Genomic DNA, 23562 nt, shown 5'->3' on the forward strand with positions numbered 1-23562 from the left:
TAGAAAAAAAACTATTGTTTTTAATTTACTTCCAGTTGGTTTAATGGGACAGAAAATCAAGAAAAGGATGTTTATACTTGTGTGTTTTTTTTTTTCGTATTTGCATCAGTGTCCCCAGAAACTAATGCTGCATTAATGTAATAACGATGGGACCCTTTTGAAAGGGTTTAACTAATTACAATCTTAGATGTTTCTTAGATGGTCCACAAGACTGATGAGCTAACGGCTAGTCTGCACAGGACTGAAAGGTGTTGCCATCACCCTAAAATAGCTCATTTCAACAGGTTTTTGTGCAACATTGCTTCAAAACCACATTAAACCATTTTCAATGCATCACCATAACACAATAAAAAATAAGGTCACCACATAGGTACATTTCCTACCCCTGGGTACAATTTGTACCTGTAGCTTCGAGACATGAATAATGGACCATAACCCTGATTTCATAACAGAAGCATCAGCGGCGCAGAATGGCAGCGGAATGCCGCTGTTTCACATAGAATTCATCATCTATAATGAATTGTATGTGCATGTGAAGCAGCGGTGTTCCGCTAGTCTACGGGGGTGATTCAATGGGGAGATTCAACCTCGCAGAAATGCAGAAATATTCAGGTGCGTCCCAGAAGCAGCGCACCACTAAAGATGGGGTTGGGTTCTATTTTGCCGCAAGCCATTTCTGGGACACCTCAATTTCCACAGTTAACATAGGGCAAGACAGGAAATAACATGTTATTTTGGTGTAAAATCTCTGGTAATTTTCTAAATAAAAGACTATTGCAGCAATGCACTTTTATATGTAGATTACGTCTAGACATGTGACCTAACAGTTTATTTACCCCCTGCATCATTCAAGAAGTATAACAGCGTGTCTTTATTGCTTTAATCCTTATACTGTGCCGATTAGGTAACTTTGTTTCTGAGTGTATAATGTCCAGAAGTCAAGTTCTGCAGGACTTTCTTTAAATTTTTGACCAAAGAAAAACAAGAACTAAAACTGAGAGCTGGTAGAAGCTAATAGAATAATATTGAAGTTAGGTATTTTGGTAACTGAAGCCATCTTTTGACTGTTTTCAACCTAGCTCATCCGGCCCATAGGATGTAAAAAGCTATTTCTCTGAGCAGAGGTTGTTCAGGAGGCCATCTACAAAATATAAGAGCCTATTTATTTACTTCTACACAGAAAAAATGACTCAAATGGCTGACAATTTTGCCTAATTGCAATATTTAATACAACACCTGCCTCTTTTCTCCAGTGCTCCAACCATCAATCCAAAAAGTAACTTCTTTCATTTCCATGTTTCTTGTTTACATCATAGGAAAGTGTAAATCTCACATTGTCTGAGTGGGCTCTAATGGAATCCTCCCAAGGTTAATACTCAAATTATTTCATACAGAAAATAAATGGTTAACAAGTAAGTATCCTCCTGTATCAACAATCAGAAGTACACCCATTGGCCGGAAATCTCCCACGGTAATTTCTATTTCTCTCAGTTGTTTTCACATAACTTGAGTCCAATAAATCCTCAAACCAATTACTCAGAAACTCACGCCAGACAAGCTACTTGTGTAATTAATATCCCTGATCTAGTTTTCATTCACATTTCTCAACAAGTCCAATACCCCAGACACATATATCTGTTACAGGGCTGGTGTTGGCTAATGATGTTTAAAATCAAATGGATGGAAACGGAACAGAATACGCCGCTGGTAATGCGGCGAACTCGCCACAATGTGCTCTTTGATTTCCCCTGATTTAAAACCTGGAGGAAAAATCGATATGAAGAATGAAGCCTTATTTACACCTGACAGAGGAGCTCGCTGTGACATGTCAACCAGCTATTAATGTTTCACAAGCACAATTCTGTTGTTTAAAGGGGAAATTGAATAACGGACACTCTGCTGTAACAAAAAAACCCGCTGCTTATTCAGGTTACACTTAATACGCTTTATTGATATGATTATGTTGTGCTGCTATGATAATGATGCTAAAACAGCAAAGAAAATCACTATTTAAGCAGATTTTTTTTACAAAGGAAGGCAAATTATATACTATTAAATAGTGAAATAAAAAGAAGAGAGATAAAATAACAATTTTTCATCAGTAGCAAAACAGAATTTCCCTCCATGAGACTGTTTAACAAAATGTAAGATTCCCTGTCAGCAGAAATCCAAATTTAAATCTGGAGTGGAATACATTTCCCCATCACAAACAGTCCCCCGTTTGCCAGAGTGAAGCGTTTGTTGAGAGAAACAAAAGGTTTGCTCTGTGAACATGTTTTTGCCCTCAGGGTTACACAAACTCACTAGCTAGCGCGCTAGCTAGCCATCTCTCCTTGAGTGCACCTGGGCCTTTCCTGTAGAGTCAGACTCTGAAAAATTGAGGTCATGATCCTCATGAGTATGTGAGTCAAGATGCCTCTGTGTGGAAATATCTCTCTTTATTCTCCGTTTCAGTTTAAATCTCCTCGAAATATCTACTATGGGAGATTTCTACCACTGCTACCCGTCACTGAAAATCCTCCTCGTAAGCTTTTGCAGCCTCTTCCTTGCATGACTCTTGATTATCTTTGTATAATTGAGTGTTTTTTATTTCCTCCCTGTGCAGAATGGCAGTTTTTACTTAGGTTGGAAGTATGTAGGAGGGGGTTATATGGCAACAATATCATAAGATGATTCTTTAACAGTAAAATCATTATTTTTTTAACTATTATTTGACACTTTTTGTATGGATGCCTGTTTCTGCCACTTAGATGAAAATAATTTGTGTATCTCAAAACTGAAAGATAAGTCACAACATTTGTTCTAAAAATATCTGTAGTAGTCAGAGCTAAAGCCCACAGAGGGGTCCTGACTTTCGATACCGCTCTTTTTGAGGTCTGATTGTTGGATTTAGGGATGCATGATATATTGGCATCAACACCGGTATCGGCTAATACTAGTGATTTTTTAATTGATCAGTATTGATCAACAAAGTAAAGCTGGGCAAATATTAACAGCCAGTTTATCTCTCCATCAAGCGTTGGTGAGAGGCTAACGCTAGTGGTGGGACGGACGACACTGGCGCGTCAGCACAGTGTCGACTGCACAAGAGTGAAACCCCGTATCGGTGCGCGTATCACTGTAAGAAAATATCACGTGACCGACACAGGAAGTGTGTCGTTTGGATGCGCCGCGCCAAATTGTGTTAATAAGGAAACAAACTGTATCGACATGTTGTGGATTTGTTGGATAGAGTTTTGCTGTTGGATTTTGGATTTTTCCTTACCCTCACGCTCACTTTTCTCCGCTGACTTCATGGATCGTTCCAAGAAGTTTTCCCCAGTCTGGAATAATTTTGATCTTTTGACGCCAAAAAAGGTAAATTGTTGTCTCCAGCAACGTTTACTGTTATTTCTGTATTTTAAATGTGTTTGTAGTCTTTCTCTGGTAATAGGCTTAAATTGTTTTCAGATAAATTAACTATTTATTTTATTGTAGGTGAAGTGTCGGCTCTGCTCCACAGAGCTGTCTTACTCCAATAAGAGCACTTCATCAATGCTGAGGCATTATAGCTCGGCATGGCAATGATGAATTGGTAGATACCCCAGGTATGTTGAAACTATCACAAAAAAAATCTGAATTGTCAAAAATAGTCTATTACACACAAAAGGCTTTGTGTGACTCTGTAGTATTGCTTGTAAAATCATTTTAATAAGCTTTTTAAAGCTTTTAAAAAAGTATTTCCTTTTGGCTTGCAGTTCCTGACAAGCAAGCAGTGGATGAGGCTGTGGTTAACATGATCATCAAAGACTGCCAGCCACTCACCATTGTCGAAAATGAGGGATTCCGGGAGCTCCTGAAGCTCATTGCACCCTCATATGTTCTACCAAGCAGGAAGGTATGTTTAAGAAATGTTTGCTTTAATTAATCAAGTACTTTCATGATGTGTGTGTGTGTGTGTGTGTGTGTGTGTGTGTGTGTGTGTATTTGTGTGTGTGTTATGCACACCACCTTCATCTGTACCCTGTGAAAGAGTGGTTTCTAAGGCAGGGGAACTGGTGTCTAAGAGCAGAAGTGGCCTTGGAGCAAACACACTGCAGAAACTTTTGCTCCTCAATAAAAATGCATAAATGAATCCATATTTAGTCTTTTATTTTGTATGATCTAACACAGAGGTTAACACATTTACATAAGTCAAAACGTTTACTTCTGATTTTTATTGGACACATTCAGAAGATTTAACATGCCAACTCATTGTAGCATTTACACAAAGGTTATAAGCAAATGTTAAACTCCTTTCATAAACAACTTAACTTAACAAATTGAGTAAATTAAATTCCATAATGATGTAATATTTTGATTTCAGGAAATTAAATCTTGCACACCTGGTGTGGGTTTGCAGCATGTAAGCTTTTCCATCTTATTTACCTGCAATGATTTTAGAAATACTGCAGATGTCACTATTGAATGACCAACACAGTGTCAATACAGTGCCGACACAGTTTGTCTAGTGTGTCAATACACTCCTTGAGGTATTCCATCGCTAGCTAACGCCGGTTCCACACTGGGGGCATCAGCAGCACATAATGGCAGTGGAACGGTCTACTTGCGTGTTTTGCGGCGCATCAATCCACACTGGGGGAGTCTCAGCCGCAGAGCGGCTTCACTGCTGTAGTCGTCGCTGAACTCGCAAGATAACAAAATCCCTCAAGACTTCAAAGGTCATGGTTTGTTTATGCCATCTGCCATCAAACCAAAAAGAAGGAGATCATGTTTGATACATTATGTTGTGGCTCTCCTAAGCCAGGATTAAAGCCTTGAAAAGCACACTGTTGCACTTCTCGACTGATGCTGGGAGTAAAAAAAGCCATTAGGTCACATGTTTTGATGTAATCAACATAAGAAATCACATCTCTGCAATAGTCTTTTATTTTGAAAATTACCAGACATTTTACACTGAAACCGTGTGTGATTTCCTGTCTAGCCCTATTTTAACTGCGGTCAGAGGCGGTTTGTAGCAAAAAAGGGAACCTGATCCTATCTTTTGGGACAAGATGCTTCTGGGACGCACCTGAAATGTTCCACGCCGTGGCTGGTTTGGATCAGTCTTATAGACAATAATGGATTCTGTTTGAAGCAGCGGCGTCCGCTGCTGTTCCACGCCACTGTCGCCTCCGAATATGGACCCGGCTTAACAGTGCTCCATATAGACAACAGGCAGAAATGACAGAGGATGCAGCAACAATACAACAAGCATGTACAGCAATATTGATAAATATTAACTCATTCACTGCCATTGACGACAAAAGTTGTCATTTGCAGTTTTTTTTACTGTGTGGTCGTCAGAACGAGCCCCTGCACCGTGAGAACAAACATCCCAGCTCTAAAGCTAATCTTCATCCGCATACGTCACACAATCATGAAGCAGAAAATCCACGTGTTAGGAGATCGCTTTGGGCCGCTGCTGTAAAAAAAGTGAGGCGCGAACCGGAAAAGCTTCTGCTGATCACAATTCTACAACGGACTATGAAAGAACGGATAATGCTCAAAACGTGCAGATTCTTTCTGATGTAAGAGGTGAGCCTACTCTTTATTTGAGTAGTTTTGGCGTTGACATCATCCTAGCGCGCAACGCTCTGTGACTCCTAAAAAAAACTGTAAAAACACTTAAAAACGCTGGCAGCGAAGGGCTTTTCTGTTCAGGAAACGGCTGGCAGTGAATGAGTTAATTATTGCCATAACAGCAATATCAGATTATGATATTGGCCGGAGGGTTACCGGGGTCCCACCCTGGAGCCAGGCCTGGGGTTGGGGCCCTTGAGCGAGCGCCTGGTGGCCGGGCTTTCGCCCATGGGGCCCGGCCGGACCCAGCCCGAACCGGATACATGGGCTCGTCCAACTGTGGACCCACCACCCGCAGGAGGAACATGAAGGGTCCGGTGCAATGCGAATCGGGTGGCAGACCAAGGCGGGAGCCTTGGCGGTCCAATCCCCGGACAAGAAAACTAGTTTTTGGGACATGGAACGTCACCTCGCTGGCAGGGAAGGAGCCGGAGCTTGTGGCAGAGGTTGAGCGGTACCGGCTAGATATAGTCGGACTCACCTCGACACATTGCATTGGCTCTGGAACCCGAGACCTGGAGAGGGGTTGGACACTCTACTTTGCTGGAGTTGCTCCGGGTGAGAGGCGGAGGGCTGGGGTTGGCTTTTTGTTAGCCCCCAGACTCTCTGCCTGTGTGTTGGGGTTTACCCCGGGGGACAAGAGGATAGCTTCCTTGCGCCTTCGGGTCGGGGAACGGGTCCTGACTGTTGTTTGTGCTTATGGGCCAAATATCAGTTCAGAGTACCCACCCTTTTTGGAGTCCCTGGGACGTATGCTAGATAGTGCTCCATCAGGGGACTCCATTGTCCTGCTGGGGGACTTCAATGCTCACGTGGGCAATGACAGCTTGACCTGGAGGGGTGTGATTGGGAGGAATGGCCCACCTAATCTGAACTCGAGCGGTGTTTTGTTATTGGACTTCTGTGCAAGCCGCAGTTTGGCCATAACGAACACCATGTTCGAACATAAGGATGCCCACCGGTACACTTGGTACCAGGGCAGCCTAGGTCACAGGTCGATGATAGATTTTGTAGTCGTATCATCTGACCTGCGGCCGTATGTTTTGGACACCCGAGTGAAGAGAGGGGCGGAGCTGTCAACTGATCACCACCTGGTGGTGAGTTGGATCAGATGGCAAGGGAACATGCCGCGTAGACCTGGCAGACCCAAACGCATAGTGAGGGTCTGCTGGGAACGCCTGGCAGAAGAACCTGTCAAGACGGTCTTCAACTCCCACCTCCGGCAGAGCTTTGACCACGTCCCGAGAGCAGTGGGGGACATTGAGTCCGAGTGGGGCTTGTTCCACTCTGCGATTGTCGAGGCGGCTGTTGCTAGCTGTGGTCGTAAGGTGGCCGGTGCCAGTCGTGGTGGCAACCCCCGTACCCGCTGGTGGACACCAGAGGTTCGGGGAGCCGTCAGGCTGAAGAAGGAGGCCTACAGGGCGTGGCTGGTCTGTGGGTCTCCGGAGGCAGCAGACAGGTACCGGATAGCCAAGCGGGGTGCAGCAGTGGCAGTTGCCGAGGCAAAATCTCGGGCGTGGGAGGAGTTTGGTGAGGCCATGGAGAAAGACTATCGATCGGCTCCAAAGAGGTTCTGGCAAACTGTCCGGCGCCTCAGGAGAGGAAGGCAGCAACTCGCTCACACTGTTTACAGTGGGGATGGGGAGCTGCTGACGTCAACTGGGGCTATAGTCGGACGGTGGAAGGAATACTTTGAGGAGCTCCTCAGTCCCACCAATGCGCATTCCGAGGAGGAACCAGAGCTGGGAGGCCTGGGGATGGACTGTCCGATCTCGGGGGCAGAAGTTGCTGAGGTAGTCAAACAACTACACAGCGGCGGAGCCCCGGGGGCGGATGAGGTTCGTCCTGGGTATCTCAAGGCTATGGATGTTGTAGGGCTGTCGTGGTTGACACGTCTCTACAACATTGCGTGGTCATCGGGGGCAGTTCCTAGGGAGTGGCAGACCGGGGTGGTGGTCCCCATCTTTAAGAAGGGTGACCTGAGGGTGTGTTCCAACTATAGGGGGATCACACTCCTCAGCCTCCCTGGAAAGGTCTACTCCAAGGTACTGGAGAGGAGGGTCCGATCGATAGTTGAATCTCAGATAGAGGAGGAGCAATGTGGTTTTCGTCCTGGCCGTGGAACTGTGGACCAGCTCTATACCCTTGCAAGGGTGATGGAGGGGGCATGGGAGTTTGCCCAACCAATCCACATGTGCTTTGTGGATTTGGAGAAGGCTTATGACCGTGTCCCCAGGGGCACCCTGTGGGGGACGCTCCAGGAGTATGGGGTGGGTGGCTTTCTGTTAAGGGCCATTCAGTCCCTTTACCAGAGGAGCGTGAGTTTGGTCCGCATAGCCGGTAGTAAGTCGGACCTGTTCCCAGTGAGGGTTGGACTCCGCCAGGGCTGCCCTTTGTCACCGGTTCTGTTCATCACTTTTATGGACAGAATTTCTAGACGCAGCCGTGGTGTGGAGTGTGTCGAGTTTGGTGGCAGGGGAATCTCGTCTCTGCTTTTTGCGGATGATGTGGTCCTCCTAGCTTCATCCAGCTCTGACCTTCAGCTCTTGCTGGGTAGGTTCGCGGCCGAATGTGAAGCGGCTGGGATGAGGATCAGCACCTCCAAATCTGAGACCATGGTTCTCGACCGGAAAAGGGTGGCTTGCCACCTCCGGGTCGGGGGAGAGGTCCTACCTCAAGTGGAGGAGTTTAAGTATCTCGGGGTCTTGTTCACGAGTGAGGGTAGGAGGGATCGGGAGATCGACAGGCGGATTGGTTCGGCGTCTGCAGTGATGCGGACGCTGAGCCGATCTGTCGTGGGGAAGAGGGAGCTGAGCCAGAAAGCCAGGCTCTCGATTTACCGGTCGATCTACGTCCCAATCCTCACCTATGGTCATGAGCTTTGGGTAATGACCGAAAGAACGAGATCGCGGATACAAGCGGCCGAAATGAGTTTCCTCCGTAGGGTGGCCGGGCTCAGCCTTAGAGATAGGGTGAGGAGCTCGGACATTCGGGAGGGACTCGGAGTAGAACCGCTGCTCCTCCGGATCGAAAGGAGCCAGTTGAGGTGGTTTGGGCATCTGGTCAGGATGCCTCCTGGACGCCTCCCCGGGGAGGTGTTTCGGGCATGTCCTGCCGGCAGAAGGCCCCCGGGTCGACCCAGGACACGTTGGAGAGGTTACATCTCCAATCTGGTCCGGGAACTCCTTGGGGTCCTGCCGGAGGAGCTGGTGGACAAGGCCGGGGAGAGGACGGCCTGGAGCTCCCTAGTTGGGATGCTGCCCCCGCGACCCGGACCCGGATAAGCGGAGGAAGACGAGACGACGAGACGAGACGATATTGGCCTCAATCTTAATATATTAGTTGGGCTGTATGGAAGGTTCAGGATCAATACATTTAAAAGACCTTGATTTAAAGGAACAGTTTAATTACTAAAATGACATGCTAACAGCTAACGGGGCTCCAATCATAGTGGATTACGTAATAAAGATCAACACCAAACGCAACAATGATTCTGACATATTTACTGTGGTCTTGACTCAGCTCCAGTGTTGGGAGTAACAGTGTTTAAGTATAACGGCGTTACTAACGGCATTCTTTTTTAGGTAACGGAATAATCTAATTAACTACTTTTGCACTGTTGCAACACCATTACCGTTACCGGGGACGGAAGGTTGTGCGTTACTATGTGCTTGTCGAACGTTGAGCAACAGTGTGATGCTTTCTGACCGCCACACTTCAGCTGCAGCCAGGGAGAGAGAGGTGTCGGTAACACATTTACAAACACGATGATGATTGGCCGGGTGGGCCGAGACCCTCAGTGTTCTCACTGTCTCAGTCGCTGCCTGCTGTAGACCCAACAGAGCAGTGATGGGAATAATGCCGTTTAAAATAACCTCGTTACTAAAAAAAATCTTTTTTTTCAGTAACGAGCAAACTAATTAATTACCGTCTTCTTTTATCAAAAGAAAATGTGTACATTAAGCAGTGTGGTGTGTTGAAGCTGTCATCAGCTCATCAGGAGCTAAAGAGGTAGACGTTTTCATTCAAGTGCATCAAGAACGAGGAAGATGTGATGAATAGTCTACGGCTGCAGCCGTGTCCTTCTTAGCATGACAGAGGGACATCCCGAAGGTCCGCTCACCTGTTCACCGCTCAGGCGTCACGATCTTCATAGATCATCCAACTGTAACCTGTTCCTGATCATGTGTTTACTCCCCTTGTAGCTCAGGTGTCATTAGAACTACCCGTGTGTGTTTACCACCCAGCTTCAGCTCTTCTGTGTTTGGGTCTGACCCAAGTTAGTAAATGTAAGTCCTCCATCAGGCTTGTGCCTCTTGTAGTGTCATTTTAAAGGATTTTATTTATTTATTTAACCGTTACTAGATTACCAGCAACAGAAGTGCTACTAAAACACATAATTATGTGAAGCTGGAAAAATTAAAATGCTGTGCAAAATTACATTCATTTCTGTAATTTAAATTGACTGAGAGACCATTTAAAGGCTCGGGAACCTTTACAGGTGTTTCTGTTTGCAATTTTAAATTTTAGCTGATTGGGGTCTTGTTAAATATCACACAGTGACCTTTTAATAGTCTAGATAAGTGTAATGCTCCTGTTAGTAGTTCCTCCTGTTAAGTGCTTATTTATTTAAATTAGTCAGGTTTATAAAAAAACATTTGGACATATATTTTATTATGTTCCAGTCAATAGTCATTTATATTTCACTATTGTAGGGATTTATAGTAAATTAAGTGTTTAATTAACAGGGGAACCCATTTTTCTTGCATTCTTTAATGAAAAAAGTAACTAAGTAGTTATTTATATTGGTAATTAGTTACTTTTATAATCTCATAACTCAGTTAGTAACTGAGTTACTTTTTTGACAAATTAATCAGTAACTATAACTAATTACTTTTTAAAAGTAACGTTCCCAACACTGCTCAGCTCAGACTTCCCCTGACTGGCAGGAATTCTCTCTTCCTGTCCCTTTTTCTACTTTCCCACACAATAAACAAGTGACTCAACTAAACAAACACTCACTTTAATTTTCCTGCGTTGAACTAACAGAGGAGAGGAGTTTAATGTAAAAACATTGATTCACTAGAGCAAATCCTTTTAAGAGCCTGCCTACATTACCATCACGCCCTTCTCCATTTGCAGTCTGAGTGAGCGAGGTTAGTTTAGTGTCAGGCCCACTCCCACACACACAAGACACACATTTAAGTCCAAACTCTTTGCTTCAGTGAAGCGACAAGCGAGCGCTCTGTCCCAAAACAAAACAAACAACCTGAGCCTCACGCCCGAGCCTCCCGTTTGGTTTGTTTTACATGCGTTTTGTTTTTCTCTGTTGTGATCTCATCTCTTATGGATGTTGCATTTCCTTTTTCCTGTCTAGGTTCTGCATTTCATCATCTTCAGTTTCTTTTATATTCAGGTTACATCTCTGAGTATTTAGCTTTATTTTAGTCACTAGTGTCTGACTGTTCCCTTATTTCAGAGATAAGTCTTTATATCTTTGTTTTGTCTTTTTTAAAGTGTCTCATTGTCTTTTCTGATGCATTTATATCAGTCGTTTTGTGTCTCTGCACTCAGTTTACATTTTTCTTAGCATTTTGTACCAAACATTGCGTCTCCATGAAGTCATTTGTGCCCTTTTTATTGTCAAATGAGTGTTTTTGTGTCTTTTAGTTGTTTAGTATTTTATTAAAGTTGATATACGTAATATTGTGTTTACACCTCTGATGCTTGCTGAGCTCTTCTAGTATTGTTGCGGTTTGTAATGAGTTCCTTTTGTTTGGTTTTGTCTTTTTCTTGTAGTTTACATCGGTGGTGTTCAAACTTTTCAAAACGAGAGCCAAAATCTTCAAGTTACTAGCAGACCTACAAAAAATAAACAAATTCAAAAATAAATTAATTAAATAATAAATAATAACAAAACTATATATATATTTTTTTTTCTCCTTCCAAAGGGAAACATTTTCTTCCTCATGGTTACTCCTAAGAGTAGATCCAGCACAGACCTACTCGTTAAATTCTGAACATAAAAATGTTAGAAAGTATCACTTCATATCCAAAACTGCTGCTGAGACAGAATTAATCATTCTAGAAATGCAAGCGGGGGCCGAATAAAATCACTCCAAGGGCCGCAAATGGCCCCTGGGCCGCACCTTGAATACACCTAGTTTACATTGTTTTGTCATAATTTTGCATCTGATTGTACCTGATTAGCATTTAAAAATAGAGGCTGACCAATATATCAGGCCGATATATCACAGTTTCTATGTCAGCCAACGGCCACAATAATTTTACAAGCCAATAAATAAATAAATAAACAAAACAGACACCTGAGTGGCCAACAACTGCTAAATGTTTTGAGCTTGTTTTATATTTGAAGTTCAATAAATATGAAGCGATTTATTGACTTATATTGCAAACAGTGAGTGTTCAGTTGTCTTTCACAATCAATGTGCTGCTAAATATATACACACACACACACACACACACACATTTATATATATATATATATATATATATATATATATATATATATATATATATATATATATATATATACCTCAAAAATTGGCTTTAAATATCGGCTATCAGCAACAAAATTCTTAAAAAATCGGTATCTGAATCAGCCTTAAAAAATAAACATATCGGTCAGCCTCGATTTAAAAATGTTGGAAAGATTGTCTCTGCAGCTCAGATGCCATCTATGAGCTCCCCATCACTAATTAACACCATAAAGATTATTTATCATGTGGAAGTTAAACATAATCCAACTTTTCTAGTGAATTGGAATTTTTTAAAGCATATCATATAATTACAGTTTTTCAGACAAATTGGACGCTGCCAAATTTTGTAAAGGCGGGTCAGAGCTGTAGATGAATCAGAATTCGGCCTTGGTCCTAAAAACCACAGTCAGTGCTTCTCTGCAAATATCTGCATGGACCTGACCTCTGGATGCATCCTAGAGATGTTGCATTTGAGCTTGTAAATACCGTCCCAGAATAATAAAGCACTGATTCTGAGCAGATTGCAATACCTTATAGAGATGTAAAGTTAGAGGACTGGACTATAATCCAAACACAAAGTCAATATGTCTCTCTGCCCATAAGTAATAAGGAAGTTTGTCCATTTGTGAACAGACCAGCCAGGAGCAGGTGAGGGACAGCTGAGTCCAGGAGGAGGACTCCGAGAACAGCTGATCCCTGCAGAACCAGCTTGCAGCTGACCCAGAGAGGCCGTCTCCTATGTAATTGTGGTCCCTGTGGTAATCTAGGCAGGACATTATCTGCTTCGGTGGCTCTCTGCAGCATCTGGAGGCCTTTGCCACATGCTTCAGCAGAGCTCCACACCACTCCTCTGCCTTACTTTCTGTTTTAGCTGCACAGTCTTTCAGACTCACCGTATGCAGCTGAATCGCAGATGCTGGGTCTGCCTGTACCTGAGCCAGCCCACTAACCATCTGTCTAAACCACTAATGACAATCTCTAAGAGGTGGAGAGGAGTTGAGGACAACCATGAGATGATGTTCCCACACTCATTATGGTTTTGTTTACTAAATTAACCTAATTTATTCCTATATTTTATCCTTTGTTTAAGATTGTGCGTCTGTGGGTAAAAACATTTTTCTTTTATGCAGATAAAAAATGTTAATTGCTTTTCTAAACATTGGATTCTTTTATTCTCTGGTTTTCTACCATTCATCCAGCAAGGAAACAAAACAAATCCTCTTAAAAATAACATTCAATCTGCTTCTGAAGGTCAGCAGCAGCAGAAGTCGTTGTGCTTTCTCTGCTCATGTGTGTGTGTGAATATTTCACTCATAGACGTTGTTATGAAGCAACACAGATCCGATGTTGCAACATTTCCATAAGGAGAAGCCTTTCTGTTTTATTCAGAAAGGGAATAAGACAAAAACAGGAGAGCGAGGTCATCTTTCTGCTTCAGGGTTAAACTTTAATGATGATATCTGGCCGACTGACGTGGAAAACATGGAATATTATGCTGAGACGTGTAATAAAACAAGATCTGTACACTGTGCTGTGTATGGCTTTATAACAGTACGGTTAAATTATACGTAGTTGGAGAGAAAATAAATACATTTAAAAAAATAATAAGCATGTGTACCAGCAATAAAGTTAGATCCATACAAAATATCATGTTTAGATTCTTATTCCTGTTGGGCCGTTGTTTTTGATTCAATTGGAAATTTGTCAATTTAAAAATTTGTGATGCACTGATATGAAACTTTGGGCCGATACCGATATCAGATATTAAGATCACTGTTATGGCTGATAACCGATATTTGCCGATATCAATATATTGACATTAATGCTTCTAAATTCAGCAGATTTTGTATAGAATGAAAATAAATAAAGCTGAGTTTAGTTTATTATGTACACACAACACACACATTTACGGTTCTGAGAGGATTTCATTCGCTGTTCACATGACAAAACAATAACACCTCACCAGCTGAAACAGGCAAACAAATGGAGATGAGATGGAAAAAATACCAGTTGTTAATATCGGCTTGTTTTTTTTTAAATTAAATCGATACCGATATGTTAAGAAATGAGTAACATCGGCCGATACCAATATTGATGCAGATACATTGTCCCTCCCTATTAAAAATGTTTGTTTCATCAACAAAACAATACAAATCCTATATTTATGTTTGAGTGTGGATCTAAATTGTTCTGTTAACTTGTTTGAAAATACAAATCTGATGTAATGGTTGCATTTGGGACCTATCTATAATAAAAAAAATTCTTCTGGAAGTTCCCAAAAAATTATTACATTTTATGGGTGAGTCTACGACATCACAATTGTTGTAAAGTAAAACAGCAAGTTTTATCACGATTTACATGCATTTTCTAAATTATTTACTTAATTTGAGCAAACTGAACAATTTTTCTCCTTCTTCAGCAAAAAGAAACAACCAGACATTTTTCCTAGCCTGTAACTTCACCATGGTGTGTTACTTGATGTTCCATGTTAAAGATTTACTTTTTTAAAATATTCATTTTACCAAACCCTTTTGAATAAAATCAAAATTGGCCACATTCAGTATCATCAGGCCAGAGTAGTGCCAGTGACGTCCCTAAAAACCCAATCTAAAGTAACAGAAAGCAGCTGCATCATCACATAATTAGCTGCCTAATGCTAACTGGTGTCAATAATGCTAACAGCAGCTAACATCATTGGCTCAGTTAAACCTTTAAGTAAACACATCTTTAGCGCTGCTAGTCCTCTTTCATCAGTCTATACTGAAGGGATAAGGCTCAGTGTGTCACGCTTAAAACGGTCCGGGTGAAAACAATTGGTAAACTCATTATTCTTCATTTTAAAAGGAGCTTGTTGGAATACTTAAAATTGTAAACCAAGAAATATTAACTTGGTTATTAAAAGATTTGTCTTACATATTTAAACTTTTTTCTGATTAAAAAAAGTTTAAGATTTTGGCAGCAAATCAAAACTTAGTTTGTCCAAGAGATCACATGACACCTCTTCTTTCTGGTTCATTTCTCTGAATCCAGTTTCTCAGTTATCAATTATCAGTTCCAATAAAATACTGTTTTCATTTAATTCTCATTTTGTTGCTGCTTTATTTAAAAGGTTTTTCTTAGCAGATACTGCAAAGTCACTCAGTTTGACCCTGTTCTTTAGATTTAGTAGTCTTAAATGACTATTTTATGACTTGTGAGATCAAATAAATAACTCAGAAAACTGGCAGTTAAGTGCTAAACTATTATTTCAGATGGGTCATTTGAGCCAAAAAAAGAAAAAGAGCCTCGAACATGAAGCAGGTTTGTTTTGTGGCTCTATTGCATTTAGGAAACAGAATCATACAGGATTCAGAACACTTTTAATTGTTTATATTAAAATATGCCATTTGTGTAAGTTGCTTTAAGCCATCAGGGCTCCTGTTTTAATTATCTGACCATTGCATTCACAGCGGCTCCTGCTAATGAAAGAGAAAACTTCTCTAATCCGGTTTTAAAAAACTCTGGATTAACAGTCGTAACGGTAAATGAATGGCTCTCTGCAGGCCTCTTCATTTATGCTGCATTAGTGATAAAGTGGAGTGTGAAAAAACAAAAGTTCTCCAGCCGCTAAAATAAATGTTGTTTCACACGTGGGAGCAGACGTTGTTGGAACACCAGTAAATGAAAGCTTTGGGAGCTGCTGCCACTCATTAGAAATGTTTGTGCCCTGCGATTTGTCTGTCAGGCAACAATAAGCTGGACTTTTTTGTACTTTTATCCATCAAAGAGTTTTAATGATTTACTAATTGAACACATTTAGCACATTTTTGTATTTTTATTAAAATTTGATTAAAAAGTAAAAACGTTTATTTCATGTGCAAGTGCAGATTTTTGAATAAATTGGTTAGCTTGTGTAAATTTGGTAAATCAACAAGCAGGAAAATGAAAATGCAGCTGCTACTGCTCAATATTAGTTATTTTAGACCAAAAAAAAGGTTGATTTTATTTACATTTAAACTGCGCTTCGGCTATCAGCCTGTGGAAAACCCACACTGGTCGACATAAACACCTCTGTGATCTGAACGGTTAGAATCGTTGCTGTAAACTCAGCTGTAGATGGTGACAGACGGTGTTCCCGAGGGAGTTCAACAGCATTCCCAAGTTCCAAGGCTGTCCTCACTGGAATTATGAATGTGTCAAAAATCGCAAAACAAAATTTGTCTGTCAGAAATTCATAGTAGGAGCTCTTATTTGAGTCAGACAGTGCAAATATGTGAGCCAACTTGAGTAGAGGCTTTAACTTAAAATGTTGTAAGGTCAAAACAAGAAAAACTTAAATCTGTCGAAACTGAGAAGAAATAAGAGTAAAATGCTAAACAAATACAGACCTAATTGAAAAATTCTGACTTTTCGTTCACAAGAATGTGGATCAAATGTTTTCATTTTATCAGTTAGATACTAACTTCACAATCCTGAGTTATGGGTAGACCAATAAATCTGGCCAACTTTTACCAGTGATTTAAATATCGCCATCGGCTGAAACGCATCTTCAATAGAGCTGGTTTTAAGTCAGGCGCCTCTGCAGGCAGCCCAGTGCTGCTGCAGACTGGTGCTGCTGAAAAACATATGTTTAATAAAAGCTTTAAAACATTTTCATCAACTGACTGTTGTTTTATTTACCAGGTTTTTTTTTCTGTATTTTTGTTTGATAAACTTTGATTGCATGTTTGATGTTAACACTGAGCAGTGCACAAAATTAAGATTCAACAGTCGGTTAAAGTGAGTGTCCAGGAACCGCATCAGATTCTGAAAAGTTGTGCATCAACTAATATTAGAGGCATTTTAATGTGCAAAAGCATGTATTTAAGGTGCAAAATGTTGAGATATAGGCCATGAAAACTGGTCCACAAAAATCAGCATCGACCATCAACCTCTGCATAGCGGTATCAGCAATATAACCCCTATATCAGTTTATTTCCATCCTGAATCACTCTCCACCTCACTGATATGTGACGCTTTAGTTTAGAAGATTTGACTCTGCATCTCTGTAGAGTGAATCAGTTGCAGGAGATGTAATACAAATCTGAGATTTTAAACAAAGAGCTTCTTAAACGTCATAAAGTGTGTGTGAGGGTTCTTGGTCAAACCAATTATTCACTTGAAGCAGCCACAGAGGCCTTGCAGGCATCTGGAGCTGTTCTTCATTTAGTTTTCTTTTAATGTAAAAGTGCAACAAGTGTGAGAGAAGTTTTAGATAAATGGGAGACCAAACTACAAACAATCTGAGCCGCAATTATTTATTATTGAGGCAAAAGGAACAAGAAAATCTGCAGGAACCTTTGTCGCTTCTGTGCAATCCCAACTTTTCTACAGCTTTGGATCAGCTTTGCAGCAGTTTATCACACTGGAGCAAAAAATACAACCCAAATAATGCTGCTTGTTATACAAAATAAATCTTATCAGAACACATGCAGGAACTATTATCAGTAAAGCTCTAGACAGCTTTTACTTGTCTTTAATGGTTCCTATTTAGTATAAATCAAAGATAAATTAGAGTAAATCCGAGCAAATCAGCTGATTATGTGTTAATAAATAAGACACATGCTTTCCTGTGATACAGCTCCAGCCTCATTCACACCAACAAGCCCAACACGCCCTACAGCACACGCCTGCTGCGTGCAGTGAGCTGCCCTGCGATGTTTTATTCATGCCAGCAGACGTCTACGAGCACACACTCGCTATCGCACCTCTCCGCGAGTCTCCCGTGCAGTTCTGGCTCGGCCCAGATAACAGAAGACCTGCCTGGAGGGGAGACACAGCCCTGCAGGAAGTAATGGAAGCTATCATTACGTTTAGCAGGAGAGACGTCCAGGAGATCAGGCAGTGGATGGCAAGGCGGAGACGCCTCTCAGCTGGGGGGCTTTGGAGGCGCGTTAGCTTGTTATGATGCACAGATGAACCGATTCTGGGTGTTTGACTGAAACCTGGTTCACCTAATCAAATCTAGATGTTTATACCCCATTCTACTTAAAGATATTTGCGGAAATGATCATCCTAAATAGATTAAAGTTCTTGAAAAGAGTCATTTAGACAACATGTTGAGCATTACTGAAGAAATAACTGAAAATATAGTGTCTGATTTTAGATTTACTGATCCGACAGCACAAGCAGTCACTAAACTCTGCCCCTAAATTGTTGCACAAATTAACAGGCATTAAAACCACCCACTGTCTCTTTATCTACATCTGCTTTATGGCCCACAGACTCACCAGGCAGCAGGAAAATCAATACATGATAACAGCCTTTCACGTCTTGATAAAATGTTTATAATTGCTCTAATTAGTCGACATTATACATTAAAAATGGAAGCGTGTCTATGGATTACAGCAGTTATCGATGTTTCATATGACCAGATTAAAAGCGGGCCTCTTCCTGATCCACCGCTGCTTAATGACACTGAAACTTTAACCATCTATGTTTGGTTTAATGGTCCGCCTGCAGCTGCTTTGTGGGCCAATAGGTGAACACAAACAGGAAGTGAAATGGTGATGTTACATGTGAAGGATCTTTTCTGTGAAAAGGATATGAAAAATTTAAGTTTCTATTCAACCCCTTGAGCAACCTCAGTTTGGAGAAACAGAGATTAGTTCAGACCAAACAGCTAACCACAGAGGTGATTTAAAAATCAGATATTTACCTAATTAAAGCATTTCTAACCATAAAATAATTATATCAATTCATTCAAATTCAATTGCTTGAACCAATGTCATGTTATATAATGATTAGTCCCGCAGGAAAATTTTAATTATCCTGTAGAGTTTCACAGAAGAGCTAGCTAATGTGCACACCTGTGATTTATTAAAGGGATACTTGACATATTTTATATTTTTAAATCTATTTCTTGATACAGAATGTGCTAAAATTACCCTTATCAAGGTTGTTGAAATGTCACTCAGACCCTTATTGCTCCCTGTGGCCAGAATACTGCATTTGCAACTTCAGAGTACCGGTTTGGTCTGTTGGACTTAAAAATAATTGAGCTGACATGCTTGGTGCTGCAGTCTGCTTCCAGCATGTTTCCTGCATGTTTTAGATCATGAACACAGCTGATTTGTTGAATTTGAACCACTCCTGTAAACACTAATGAAGGCTGGGGAGACATTTCAGCCGTTAGATAGGAGGAGGAGATAAGTTGCATTTTGTTCTACTAAAAGACATTGGGGGTGCTAAAAGCCCAAACTGCCTGGTCTCCCTATAAGCAAATTCATTGCAACTAGCTGTTAGCTTGTCAGTCCAGTCAGGGTAAGATGGATAGAAGAGGGAATCCAAAAATATCAGTAGTTATGTTTTCAATAGCATCCATTATCAGTTTTATCTGTGCACTTCCTGTAAACTCTTCTTCTGCTGCCATTCCTGCAGATGTCTGTCTGATCCTTTCCAAAGTGAAACCTGCTGGTTAGTGGAGGTACTACAGGAAGCCTACCAGATGTGACTCTATGGCTCATTAACTTACCAATAAATAGCAATTATTTGTAAACATTTTGTAAAAAATTGCTTAAAAGTATCAAAGCATTGGTGCTTTTATCAGGAAGCGAGGTGACTCTAAAGCGTTTGGTCCACAAATGTGAAGAAGCTAGCACATCTTCAGATAGGCTGATCTGAAAAGTCTGCAGCATGTTGGAAAAATAATCTAATGGGAGCCAGAAGTATAACAATGATAAACTGGGAAAATGTGTCCATTAAGTTACAATTATTATTTTTTAAACTTGTATATACATAATATCATGGTATATGTGATAATATCATCAAATGAGTAAATCTGGACTAACTTTAACATAAAGGGCTACCTGCATCAGGTTTAATAATTGTTCATAACCGTTTCTTAAAAAAATCACATCAAAAACATCTAACTGATGAACTAAAGCTAGACTTTATTTTAAAAAGTTCAGGTTTTACTCTTTGTGTTAAACGTTTCCCAAAAAGAAAACTACAACCCACGTATAATCTTTGTATGCAAACCAGTTTTTTGCCCTGCGTGATTTCTGTTGTTATGCCTGTCCTGCACAATCCCAGTAATCTGGAGCTAAACCTGTCTGCTGGAGGATTTACGTACACTCTTGTCTAGCTCTAACAGTTTCCTGCAAACCCAGATTTGTCACATCGCTGGGCATTTATGTATCTGAAAAGCCGATTCGAGTTCGCCCAGCAGCAAAGAGAGGCACTTAAGAGCAGCGCGATATTTATCAGCGACTTACAGTGGTGCTTCTAATGCTCTCAACTTGTTTGCCAACTGCATTGTAAAGAAATGCCTTCTGCAGCAGAGGAAGTGCTAGCTTCTGCTCCGTAATGTGGAATCAGTTTGTGCACTTTTTATTTTAAGGTCATTACAAGTGCATCATCTTCCAGGGATCTGGATGCAGCACATCCTCCAATCAGATGTTAAGATCACAGAGTGAGATGAGGATGTTATCTGCTTAACCTTCAGGTATGATCTAATGAACAATATGACCCTCTTATGGAATAATGAATCAGCCACAGGTGCAAATCTGTCACCTCAGTCTTTATTTCAAGCACAGAATGATGTGTTTTCATAATGTACCTGCAAAAGGGAAAATGTCTGTTCATCCTTCTTGATACAGAAAAGAAAAACGCATTGAACTCTCTCAAGAATCAAAACTCCCCTCGTCCACCCAGCATCATCTAGTCAAAAATAAAAATAAAAATAAAAACATCCCAAAAATACTTCAGCAAAACGAAAAAGAGAGAAACCGAAAAACCACAAACCTGTGAGCTGAGCTGCAGGAAAAGTATCAGGTTAAAACGCCAGGAGGCTTTAAAAATGATTCCCTTTCAGAAAGGAAAGAGCAAAGTGAAAGCAAAGAAAGAGGAGACTTGAAAATCACAAAACTCCAACAAACAACCTGCAAAACCAAAGCATTCAGCAACAGCCAAAAATCAGCATCATCATAAAAATGTTTTAAAAGCACCGATAAGCGTGGGGAAAAATCTGAAACGCTGCCAAAAACCTGCTCAAAACAAAACTGCAAGCGAAGTCACGGCTTCCTGAACAGATCAGAATCACTGCATGCTAAAAACTTGATGTTGGAAAAACCACCACCACCAGCACCACCACCACCATGTCACTGCTCAACTCAAACACCAGCAAGAGGAAAAACAGAAAAAAAGGAGGGGCAATGTAAAAGACCACAAAAAGAGGCTTAGAAAAAAAAAAATATAGACAAAAATATTTAAAAAAGATGCCAGTGGAAGTGTACTCACCGAGCGGGAGTAAAATGTTGCAATAAAAATGTGAAATGGCTCAAAATACAGTATGGCGGTGCGAAGTGGGATGCTGTTCCTTTTCTCCAGCTCTCTGCCTCCGTTTCTGTCATGTGACTCCTTCAGCCCCGGCTTCCAGCAATGAGAGTCCAGAACCGAGCAGCTGATGCGCTCCTAAAGGCTCCGAGTGTAGAGGGAGGTAGTCCTCAGCAGCCCACAGCTCGGACTGAGCTGCGTGTTGTTTTCTGCTGCTTTTTTCATTCCGCTTTTAAAGATGCAGAGCCCCGCGCGTGCGGGCGCGTGTGTGTGAGTGTGTGTCACAGTCACGGGAGCTGTTAACACATAGAGCGTGGTTGTTTTCGCTCCTATGGGGAACAGCAGGGTTCGGCTGGTGCGTCTTTATGCTATCAGGGTGTTCTCGTGGTCTAGGAAGAAGGTGGGAATGTGAAACATGAGCATCTTTCCTTTTCACTGAGCAGCCTCAGTTTGGAGAAACAGGTTCTAAATGTGACTTGATCATAGCCATCAATTGTCCTTAAAACAGATCCAGCCTTAAACAGCAAGTTCATGGAAAAACAGTTTTGTTATGTTTGAAACACTATTAGTCGCTCTGAGTTGCAGGTTAAACGTGAAGTCTTCTACCCCTACTTCCTATATTAGCTGCCGATAGAAGTTAGATGAGAAAACACTCCAATTATAAAAGCTGCAAAGTCACGAACTCACCCATTTTGGTTTGTGATAAGGAAAGCTGTTGTTGATTTAGCATCCAGGAGAGAGCAGAGCACATCTTGGATAGTTAAAATGGTAAATGGCCTGTATTTGATATAGTGCCTTTTAGAGTCCTGGAATCCCCCAAGGCACTTTACAGCACCATCAGTCACCCATTCACACCCTGGTGGTGATGAGATGCATTGTAGCCAGTAGCGGTTTTAGGCACGGGCAGACAGGGCAGTTGCCCGGGGCGGCATTTTTTCATGACACAAAAGGGGCGCACAAGCGCGGAGTAAAAAAAAAAAAAAAAAAAGGAAATCTGCGCCGCACCGAGGTTTTCTATTATCTGTCATATGACAGTGTCTGGATTGGAAACAGCAAGTTGGCGCCCCCTGCAGTTGCAGGCGCTCCTGCTGACTGAGAACGTTCACGTGCTCCGTGTGTCTAAAGAACAGGAAGGGGAGGGGTGCGGCGGGGGAATTCACCTCTGCGTCTTTCCCAAATGAAATGAGCGTGCAGGGGCTGAATCAACTGTATTAACATGGCTAAAGTCAATCACATCTTAACGTTCTTCCATATTTCAATCATAATATCATAAACACAGGCCTTTCATTCTTTCAGGTTTCTCTGAATTGTGTGAAATGGCCGAATAAAAAAAGGAAAAACAAAACGATTTTGTGGTCACCCCCCCATTCAAGGTCAAATTGTTTAGTCCTGACTAAAGGAAACTTACTGAGTCAGGAGCCAAACAGAAGAGATGAACATAAAAAGGCTAAAACCACCAGGTGCCCCATTCAGGGGGAAAAAAGAAAAAAGAGCAGAAAGATAAAGGTATGTAGCTTTGCTAACAGAGCTAATTGGGCTGAAATATTTAAACGAATATTCAAATGGTTTGAAAAAAGTCCTTGAATCGTTTTTTACTGATTCAAACTAGGATTTGTTAAATGCTCGCTGCAGCCCGTGGCCTGCCTGAACAACAACAAACACATGTTGATCATGTTCACATAATAATAAATAAAACAATTCTACAAGCAGAAGAAAACTCCCCAGTCACCACTAACTATCTTGTTTATTTATTGCAGATGGCTGCACTGATTATTTTTTACATGATTTGTTCTGTAAAAGTTGGCATCTTTGGTAGTCTACAGTTTTTTTTATGTCAGTTTAAATTACAATTTCAGAGGCAATTCTAAAATATTATGGATCATGAGATCTATTGGAGATCTACCCCAACTTTTGGACTGCTCTGCCAGTCACTGTGGCTCAAGCTGAGAGGAGCTTTTCAAAACTTGATCAAGTCATACCTGAGGTCAACTATGTTTCAGGGGCAGCTCACTAACCTGGCTCTGATTAGTATCAATCACTCAGTAGGGGAGCAGATTTCATGTGATGACATTATTGATGACGTTGCATCAAGGTTAGGTTTTAATTTTAGTTTGTGTTTTCTGTTCTTAGTGCAATGCTGTAGTGATTATCTTTAATTTGTTACGTG

At 41.3% G+C, this 23562-nt stretch overlaps 1 protein-coding gene across 3 annotated transcripts in view; it reads right to left on the reverse strand.

Annotated features, from left to right (window-relative positions):
• The window catches only part of LOC107382586 (RALY RNA binding protein like), a 169907-nt gene extending 148019 nt beyond the window's left edge, over nucleotides 1-21888 (reverse strand). For 2 of the 3 annotated variants that reach the window (XR_008566011.2, XM_054751402.2), the window contains exon 1: nucleotides 21360-21888. The gene's annotated coding sequence lies outside the window, so the exon portion shown is untranslated. Of the gene's footprint in view, nucleotides 1-20679 lie in introns of all 3 variants that reach the window. The other variant, XM_054751403.2, reaches the window with a different exon arrangement.
• Nucleotides 21889-23562: the final 1674 nt, after the last annotated feature.

Source organism: Nothobranchius furzeri, chromosome 7 (genome assembly GCF_043380555.1).
Source record: "Nothobranchius furzeri strain GRZ-AD chromosome 7, NfurGRZ-RIMD1, whole genome shotgun sequence".
Taxonomy (NCBI): domain Eukaryota; kingdom Metazoa; phylum Chordata; class Actinopteri; order Cyprinodontiformes; family Nothobranchiidae; genus Nothobranchius; species Nothobranchius furzeri.